This window comes from Mustela nivalis (genome assembly GCF_964662115.1).
Source record: "Mustela nivalis genome assembly, chromosome: 6".
In the NCBI taxonomy this organism is placed as follows: domain Eukaryota; kingdom Metazoa; phylum Chordata; class Mammalia; order Carnivora; family Mustelidae; genus Mustela; species Mustela nivalis.
Genome location: NC_139025.1, coordinates 10,966,727 through 10,976,198, shown reverse-complemented (window position 1 = coordinate 10,976,198; position 9,472 = coordinate 10,966,727).

The following is a 9,472-nucleotide window of genomic DNA, read 5'->3' as shown; positions in this document are numbered from 1 at the left end:
ATTAAAAATGTGGGGTGCCTGGGTGGCTCAGTGGGTTGATGATCTGCCTTCGGCCCAGGTTATGATCTCGGGGTCCCGGGATCGAGCCCCGCATTGGGCTCTCTGCTCAGCGGGGAGCCTGCCCCCTCCCCCCCCCCCCCCCCCCCCGCTCTGCCTGCCTCTCTGCCTACTTGTGATCTCTGTCAAATAAATAAAATCTTAAAAAAAAAAGAAACATTTTTCACCTCACTAAAAATAAGACTAAACACATAATTTCTGTCCATAAGAAAAAATTAAGGTAATACACTAATGATTTTAAGATAGGCTAGTGTCTAAACCTTTACACTGTTTGCATAAATTTTCTGGAAAGTAATTCAACTGGAGGTCTCAAGGGACTTAAAAAAATGTTTATGTCCTTTGGCTCCATAATTCCAAGCCAAGAAATGTAATCTAAAAAAAACAGAGCTATTTGGTTCAAAATTGACAGAGAGCCCAACTCAACTTCACTTAAGCCAAAAAGGGAATGTACTGGCTTATAAAACTGAAAGGCCAAGGACTCTAGCTTCAGGCACAGCTTGATCAGGGGCTCAAAGTCGACAGAATTCTCTCTCTAGGCTCTGTTCTACCTCTTGGCTTCACTCTCCGGTTCCAGGTAAACCACCCCGGCTCCGCATTCTCTAAAGCGGAGGTCAGAGGAAGAACAAGAGGACGCGCCTTCACAGTAAGTCCCAGGGCAAGTCCCAGGGTTCACTCTGATTGGCTCTTCTTGGGTCAGATGCCTCACTATAAACAAATTCCTGATTGGCCAGGCTTGGGCGATGCATCCAATCCTCAACTGATCTCTGCAACTAGGGGGAGATCCATCCTCTGATTGGCCAGGCCTGGGTCAAATTCTTGAGTTTAAGTGAGGTGGCCCATCTTTTATGACTAGATTCCATCCTCTGGAGCCAGTGCTAATGCGTTATAAACTACATGGGCTAAAAGAAGGGGACATGTGGCTTCCCCGAAGGGACCGCAGGCCACTGTGATCGCCGGGAGGTGGGACCTGACACTGGGTGGGCAAAACCCAGACACGCCTGTTACAGGTGCCCTAGGGGTGTTTAGACCTAGATGCCCACCACGTCGTTACTTGAAGTAACCGAACTGCACATGACCTCAGTATCTCAGAGGAAGAGTTCAGTCCAATAATGCCCAAACGTCGTGATTTTATAAATCTGCAGCCACCGTTACAGGTTTTCAAACTTAGTATAAGGATGAATATAGGATGTAAAGTTCAGTGAAAAAAAGGAGGGATTTAAAAAATAGAATCTAAGCCCATTCGGTAAAAAATTCTATAGGGATCTAAAAAAATAGAATCCAAGCCAAATTTGGTTAAAGTCCTCTGTAGAAAAGAGTGGAAAGATATGTACTAAACGAGTGCTTCTGAGCGGGAGCGTCATGGCCCTCGGGTGGAGGGGGCATTAATATCCACCCGGTGCAAGACATCGAGTCAGGGGTCCCCGGTGTCCCCTCCCCCGTGGCGGTGTCTACTTCCAGGGGCTTGCCAGAGGCGCATGGTACGTGGAGGACTCCTCTCCATCTCTTGATTCGAGGTTGGCCATGTGACTTGTTTTGGTAGATAGGCTACTAGTGCATTATGACATAATCAGAAGCTGAAAACATGATCTCCCCCCCACCCCCACCCCGCGCCACCAACCCTCACCAGCAATAGGACTTATCACCAATGAGCTCTGCGGAGGAGAGACTACACCTGACAACCCTGAATGAGAAATAAATGCTTATAATTGTCAGCCAGTGAAGCCAAGGTCATTGGTTACACAGTATCATAGCAACAGCTGCTGGACACACCTGTACCTCCTTCAAATTCCATGATCCCCGCAACCCAACCATCACCAACCATCACCAGTGTGTGGGGAGCCAGTCCACCTGAGGGGCATGAACTGTGTTCCTAAGGCGTGCTGGGATGGTCAGAAGAGTCTAGGAGGCTAAGGGCCATGTTTACCATGGTTAGCTTTGGATCCCAGGACTCTAATCTTTTTTTTTTTTTTTTAATGATTTTGTATGTATATTTTCTGGAGCTTCTGCAATGAGCATGGTTCACTTCTTTTTCTTTTAAGATTTTCTTTTTTTATTCGACAGAGAGCAAGGGAGGGACCCCCACGCAGGACTCGACCCCAAGACCCCAGGATCAGGACCCCAGCCAAAGGCAGACACATAACAGCCTGAGCCATCCAGGCGCCCCCATGTTTCACTTTTATAACTAGAGAAAGAAAGCTTTACTGAAAAAATGGAAAGACTACTTGGAAGCTAACTCTTCTTAGCATCTCACTGATCCTCCCTTTGGTGTCCCTGAGAAAAAGGCTGGCTGTCAACTCACCCACCTACAGGACCATCTTCAGAACTGAAGACAGGGTTCTTGGCTCCCTGAATACCGACTTTCCTCCAAGTTCAGGGACTCTGGCTCGACTCTGAATTAGTCCCCATCGGTCTCTAGCCTTAAAATGTGGTGTCTTATGCTGAGTTCCATCCCCTAGGTAAGGAAGCTGGCCAGATGGGGATGACAGGAAACATCTGGAAGGAGCTATCTGGCCATGGGCCCTGCTACAAACGCACCAGACCTTCCAGCCTTCACTCCCAGCGCCCCACCTGGGGAGTGATGTCCTGCCCAGTCCTGCTCTTGGCCTGGGAACAGCTGGGCTACTTCAAGGCTTCTGTTCCTGGCCCCAGCATGCACCCCACTGTTGTTAGGAGGCATCTCCGTGCCCTTTGGTGCCCGCTTGTCCCTGGCCACCAGCTGCGTGCGTTCTCTGCACTGCTCAGTGCTGTGTGAGGTGCTGCATGCTGAGTGCAGACAGTGAGAGCGCTGGGTTACCAGCTGCTCTCCAGCACCATGGAAGGGGACACACAAGGGCCGGAGCTGCCGCTCTGTGGTTCCTCAGCCTCCGTGCCTGGCTGGGCTTGGTGCAGAGCCAGGGATGGGAGAGGTGCGTGAGTGAATCAGGAGGGCTGGGCTCCCATGGTCTGCCCGCAGTGAGCACCTGCCAGTGCAGAACCAGAATGATGCTTACGGGCCACTGTACCTCCCCACGCCCTCCCTACAAGTCAGGAGCTGGGAAGCATCAGTTTCTGGGTCCCGTATTCCAGAAAGGGAAGCTGCAGCTCCATGGGGATGTGACTGGTCCAAGATCGTGCAGCCGCTTAGTGGTTGAGTGGGGCTGGGAGCCCCAGTCCATTGGCTCCAAAAGAAACAACTGTCCTTGTAACTGGAAACGGTTTGACGGTTTGGTAACAAAAAGAACATGAAGAACAGAAGCTAACAGGTGCTGGATGCTGGCTGTGGGTGGTCTGCCTTCCAACCCTGAGAGCGACAGTCCCCACTTTCCAGACGAGGGGACAGGCTCGGAGAGGTGAAACGCTCGCCTGAGGTTGAAGAAGGAGAGGAGAAGGGGAGAAAGCCCGTCGCTGTCTCCATAAAGGAGAATCGAGAACTAGAGCAGGAGTCCATGTTCCAATCTCTAACGGTTCCAGAGGGAATAAAGAGAGCGTGTGCAGACGCCTGCCACCCCAAGTGTGCTCCAAGGACCTACCACCGGGGCATCCCCTGGCACTTGTGAGAAAGATCCCCGGAGATCCCTGTGCACAATGTAGTGCTGGTCTCCTTTGTTCTGAATGAGCTGGGCGTCCTCCTCATGTGGGGATGTGACTCTGAGATGGCGCCTCGCTTTCAGCGTCCAGGGGCTCTGCACAGAGGCTGTGATCTGGGAAGAGCAATGCCTGGGGGAGGGCGGGGCAAGGGGAGAAACTGCAGTCTGAGAGTGTGCTCTGCGGGAGGTCCCTTCTGCCCCGCCCTTGCCACTTCCAGCCTCACCTCCTCCCGGAAACCTCCCCACCTGTCCCTGCCCCGGGCAGAGAGAGCAGAGCCCACCTCGGGCCTCCCAGCCACTGGTAGAATTTTCTGTGTCTCACCTACTGCTTGTAGATGTAGTTGTTTAGGCTTACACTGCCCCCCTGGAAGGAGACGTTCTCAAGAGAAAAGGCTCATCTTTTTCTGTTTCTATGTTTGTTTTTATGTGTCTTTTATTAAGGTAGATGTGACATATAGCATTATATTAGCTTTGGGTCTACCAGACAGGGCTTCATTCTCACCACTTGCCCCAGCCCCAGTGTGCAGTCTGGCACAGTCTCCTTCTAGACTCAGTGTAATGGTAAATGAATGTGTGTCTTAAACAAAGGAGTGAATCTCTAAGTTGAAACTTTTAAGGAACAGGGAGGAGACAAAAATGAGGGGTCCACAGGGGGCAGAGGAATCTTGGCTACCACTTGGCCCTCAGGGTCATCGTGTCTTCTGCTCAGGGCCCAGTACTTCCCTGGGGGAGCCCTAATAAACTGGCCAAGAGCTAAGGAGCTCTCCAGGGGAACTGTGCGGGGCAGAGCTCCCTGTCCCCACTCTCCACAGTATCACAGATCACAAGGATGCTGCGCCTAGTCACCCTGGGATACTACCAAGGAATAGGGGGAAAGGGACCTGGGGGCTGCCAGCATCCCCAGACCCAGGATGGCGCCCATCTCTGGGGACCCAGCAGAGCCTTGCTCTCCTTCGAGCTTCTCAGACCTCATGGCTCTTAACACATGGAATTGGGATGGATGGGGTGGAAGGGAATAGAAAAATGGTATGGACCCCATGAGTGTGTGTGTGTGTCTGTGTGTGTGTATGCGCATGCATTTTTAAATTTAATATTTATATTTCTGTCCATTACGAATGTATTCACAAATGGCTGGATAGATTACCTAGAGGACGGGTTTGGGAAGATTTGACTAAAAATAAGATCTTACACTCTCTAGAAAATTGGCTCATGGAGGTCACGGGCTCTCAAATTGTCTTTTTGCCATTCACATAGAATAGTACAACATTCGTGGTGCCCAGACGGTTCAGTTGGTTAAACATCTATCTGCCTTCAGCTCAGGTCATGATCCCAGGGTCCTGGGTTCAAGTCCCTCTGCTCAGCGGGGAGCCTGCTTCCTCTCCCTCTGATGTTCCCCCTGCTTGTTCTCTCTCTCTCCTTCCTTCTCTCTATCAAATAAATAACTAAAATCTTAAAAAAAAAATAGCACATCATTTTAAAAGTTTTCAGAAAGTTGATCCAAGACCTTTATAGGATTTTTACTATCCTATTGTATTGAATTTTGCTATCAAGTCCTAGATAGGACACAGTAGGGGACCGGGGTGCACCCATATTCCTGTCATTTTGGGTTTCACCTTTTTCCTGTAATCTCATGTAAGAAATTATTCTGGCCAAAATGCTGCCACCTGATTTTAATTCTCCTTCAGGAAGTGGTGAGAAGACGAAAATCATGAGTGGAAAAGCCAGTCTGAGAGGAACATGGGCTCCAAGTTCTTCTGGGAGGGAAGAAATGAATTTCTAAGAAACAAATACTTCAACTCAGAGAGGCGCAGTGACTCGTTCCAGGTCACACAGTCCCCAGGCGGCACAACCCGAGTCTGGCTGACCTCAGCACTAGGGCACTTTTTCTAAATAAAGTTTCTAGAACTTTCCCCTAAATTCCTCTAACGACTGAGGAGAGTGAACCCAGACCTTTTTTCAGGGGCCTGGTGCTCAGGCCTGAGGGGAACCGAACATCTTTGCACATTTGTGTTTCATTGGAAAATTTTATACAAGCTAATTCGCATTTATGTTTCATAATATGTTATTCTTGTACCAAAAAAAAAAAAAAAAAAATAGCATGTTTTCTCCCTGCCAAAATCTTTGAGGACAACAGATGATCCAGGAAAGCTGCTCTGTGTTTCTGCTGCACTCCGCGTTCTGCCTGGCGGAGCTTGGGGGGGCGGGGGGCCTCTGGGGCTCGGGCAGAGAAGCTCCATTATCTGTAAACACAGGCTCTCCAGAGGCCTAGAGAGTTTCCAGGGATCACAGAGCCCTGAGCTTTTCTATTCTTCATGTCCTGGGAGATGCCATTCACGGGACTCTCTCAGGCCCTGAGCTCTGCTTGGGCTCACTGAGGCTGTACTGTCTTGCGCTGACTCCCCCATGGCTCCTTCCCCTGGGCGGGCACATCTCGGAGTCACCCCAGACCCTCTGTCCTGCCACTCCACACCTGGCCAGCTGCCAGGTGGTACCCATGTGGCCTTCCCCGACCCTGCACACTTCCCTGCTCTGCGCGCTCCCTCCTCATCCCTGCAGGCCGGTCTCTGGCCCGACCACAGCAGTACGTGCTGTGTGCCCCCATCTCAGCACACTGTCCTCACCTAGTCCCTGTGCTCTGGGACCTGCCCCGAGGCAGGCACACAGCAGTCCTCGTGCCCTGTGATCCACGGCAGGACAGAATCACAAAGTGCTGAGAAAGAGACGAATGCCGGGGGCAGGGAAGATAAGAACAAATGTCACCTCCACCAACTCATCCTTGAGACTTCAGCCCAAAACTCACCTCCTCTGAGAAGACTTCCCTCCCCTCCAGATGAGACCAGGGCCCTCAGTCACGGGCTCCAACCACACCCTGTCTGCTTTTTTCCTAGCACTTGCCAGAATTTGCAATTAGACATTATCTTGTCTGACTACAGCAGTACTGAGGATGGTGGGGTGGAACCCCTACTGTGTCTCCAGAGGGAGCCTGAGGAAGCCACAGGGGTCACCCACAAAGCAACCCAGAGATACAAGTATCATTAACCCCATTTCACGGAGGAGCAGACTGTGGCTGAGAGCAAGAAAGGCTGTCTTAGTCATCTGAGGCTGTGTAAGAAATCATCCCAAAATTTCACTGGAAAGAATGAACATTTATTACCTGCTGCTTATTCCTGGGGTCAGGCATCTGGGCAGGGCTAGGCAGGCATCTGGCTCTGCATCTGTCCGTGAGGCTTCAGTCCAGTCTCATAACTGGGACACACTGTCCAGGAGCTGGGGTCCCTGCCCCTCTTCAGCATGGCGAGGACCGGGCGGGGACTGGCAGCTCCCACCAGGCCCAGGACCCCTACCCTGCCTGGGCCTCAGCTTTCTGTAAACCACACGCCCTGCTCTCTCCTCCCGTGAAAGCCCGATAGCACTCGCCCCCTGGCCCCGGGGGGCTGCTGGGGTCCAACGTTTGCTCTCTGAGCTGAAGACATATTAGCTCTCAAACCCCAGACCTAGGGGAACACACAGATGGGCAGTCGGCTAGAGCCCTGGGCCATCTATCACTCTCCTGGGGCTGTGAGTCCTGTTGAATCTGAGAAGCGAGCAGAGATGTGGGGTAACCTAGCCTGATAAATTTCTCTCTCTCCCAGATTGCCTTAGCTGACACTTGGAAAGCCTGAGCAGCCTGGAGCCCACTTTGAGGTTACAAGGAAGATCACAGTCCTTTCATCGTTCCCACAGTAAAGTTAACTCTCACTGGGTGTCCCCTCTCCTGGGGTTGGTGGAAAATTAAATCTCAGCTGTTTGGCGGGGGGCGGGGGGCTCCCACCCATCCTACGCCAACCCTTTTGGGGTAGTGTGGTCCTGGGCAGTGGGTTTAGTGGTGACATCCTCAAGACAATGGAGGCTGAGTGAGGGCAGTGGTTTTCACCCGTTTTGTGCACAGATGTGCGTATCCGAGCAGGTCGTGCATCCACCCATCAGACCTGCAGTGAATCTTTGGGAGTGTTGAATGGACGGCCTCTGGTCCTGTTGCTGCGCTCCTTGACCTAATATATACAGCGCCTTGAAGGGAGGGACAGAAGGGACCTTCGCCAGCTAGGTCAGGAACCTGTGTTCCCTTGGGCGGTGCCAGCAGGTGATGCCAGAGTGAGGAGTGCCCCTGTTCTGGGACACCTGCTTCCATCCCTTCCCCCAATTCCAGCATGTTCTCCCGTTCAGCCAGACCTGCCTCCCCATTCTCAAATCTCCCAACTTCCATTGTTTTTCCTGGAAATATCTTTTCTGCAAAATAAAGGCTCTTCTTCCACCCTGCCCCCAGCGGGGAGTGGGGGGGGCAGGGATGGAAGGTTGGGGAGACAGGGCAGCTCCCAGGAGGTCGGGGTTGGGGAGAGGGGAGGGGGGCTAACTCCATCTCCAGCTCTGATTCTTCCAGATCTTCCCCAGCAGGGAAGGGCACACAGGTTTGTATCTCAACCAGCTTTCCAGCTCAGAGTGGCAGGCTCCGCATGAAGGAGTGGGGAGAAGCCAGGAGGACGGCGAGAGCACAGAGGTGAAGCACTTCGAACCCTGTGGGTTCCTGGTCTTCCCAAGGATCGTTCTTCTCTCGCTCCCTTCAGGCTTAGTCACACAAGGATAAAAAAAGACTCAGACCCTTCTACCGTGCAAAGCCCACATATATTGGGTACTTACTGGATACTAAGGACGGTGTCAAGTGCTTTTCAGGGTCATCTCATTTAGTCTTTGCAACTGACCTTCGAGATGGGTACAAATACTCCCACTTTACAGATAAGGAAACTGAGGCACAGGGAGGAGTGGCTCGCCCAAGAGCTATTACATGAGAATCACAACATAAATATTCTTGATGCCACTGCCCATACCTGTAATTATCACATCCTCCTGCCCCGGCCAGGTCATAGCCACGAGGGATCCACACCATAGAAGGACAATGGACAGAGGACAGAGTGGAGGACATTCAGAGGAATTCATGTCCGCCTAGCCATCCGGGAGGGCTTCACACAGAGCCTGGGAAACGGGCGCACCCGAGGAGCAAAGGCTGTGAGATGGGGAAGCACGGGGAAGGTTCTTGCACTTGAAACCATCCTAAGTTCATGACTTAAGGAAGTGGGGAAGTGAGGGAGCAGGGGGGTGAGAAAGGTGTGCTGGGGCCACACTGTATGTAATGATGTGTGGTCTTCCTGGGAGCACACCCGGGGCCTGGCCAGCCTGGGAAAGTTCAACTGTGAGTCACGTGGGCCACAGAGCCCAGCCCTAAATACTGGGAGAGAGAGGGGTTCCAGCCCTCAGGTGCCCAGCTCCTTTGCTAGAGGCTGAGACCCTAATCTCCAAACCTGTGGCCTGGCAGCAGCCTCCTCCAGACCCCTCCACCCAGACAACCCAGCCAGCCTCCGGGTCAAAGCAGTGCGGGAAGAAGAGAGCCCATTCCGACCAGATTATGTTTGTTTATACCCAGCCGTGGGGCAGGCCCTAAGAGGACTGTTCACAGTTCCAACTCAGACCCAGCCTGAAAACCAACTGGACTGTTTTTGTCTTCCAAGCAGCCCTCAAAAAGCTCAGGAAGAAGACTGATTGTTAGGACCAAAGAGATGACAGTTTTCCCCGCTCTTTCCAGCGGCAGCTAAGGAAAAGAGTGCATTACACATACACTGAAATTCTGGGTAAGATTTTTTTGTTTAAAAGGCTCATTTACTAAAAAATATTTTTAAAGTGTCTCTCTCTCTCTCTCTCTTTATTTTTTGAAATTGCTCAGATTGTCCAACTCTCTCCGTAAGTGAGCAGAGGCCCAGAGAGGGTCTGGAAGTCACCTGAGGTCCCACAGCAGTGAGTGGCAGTCTGCTTCTCCCTCT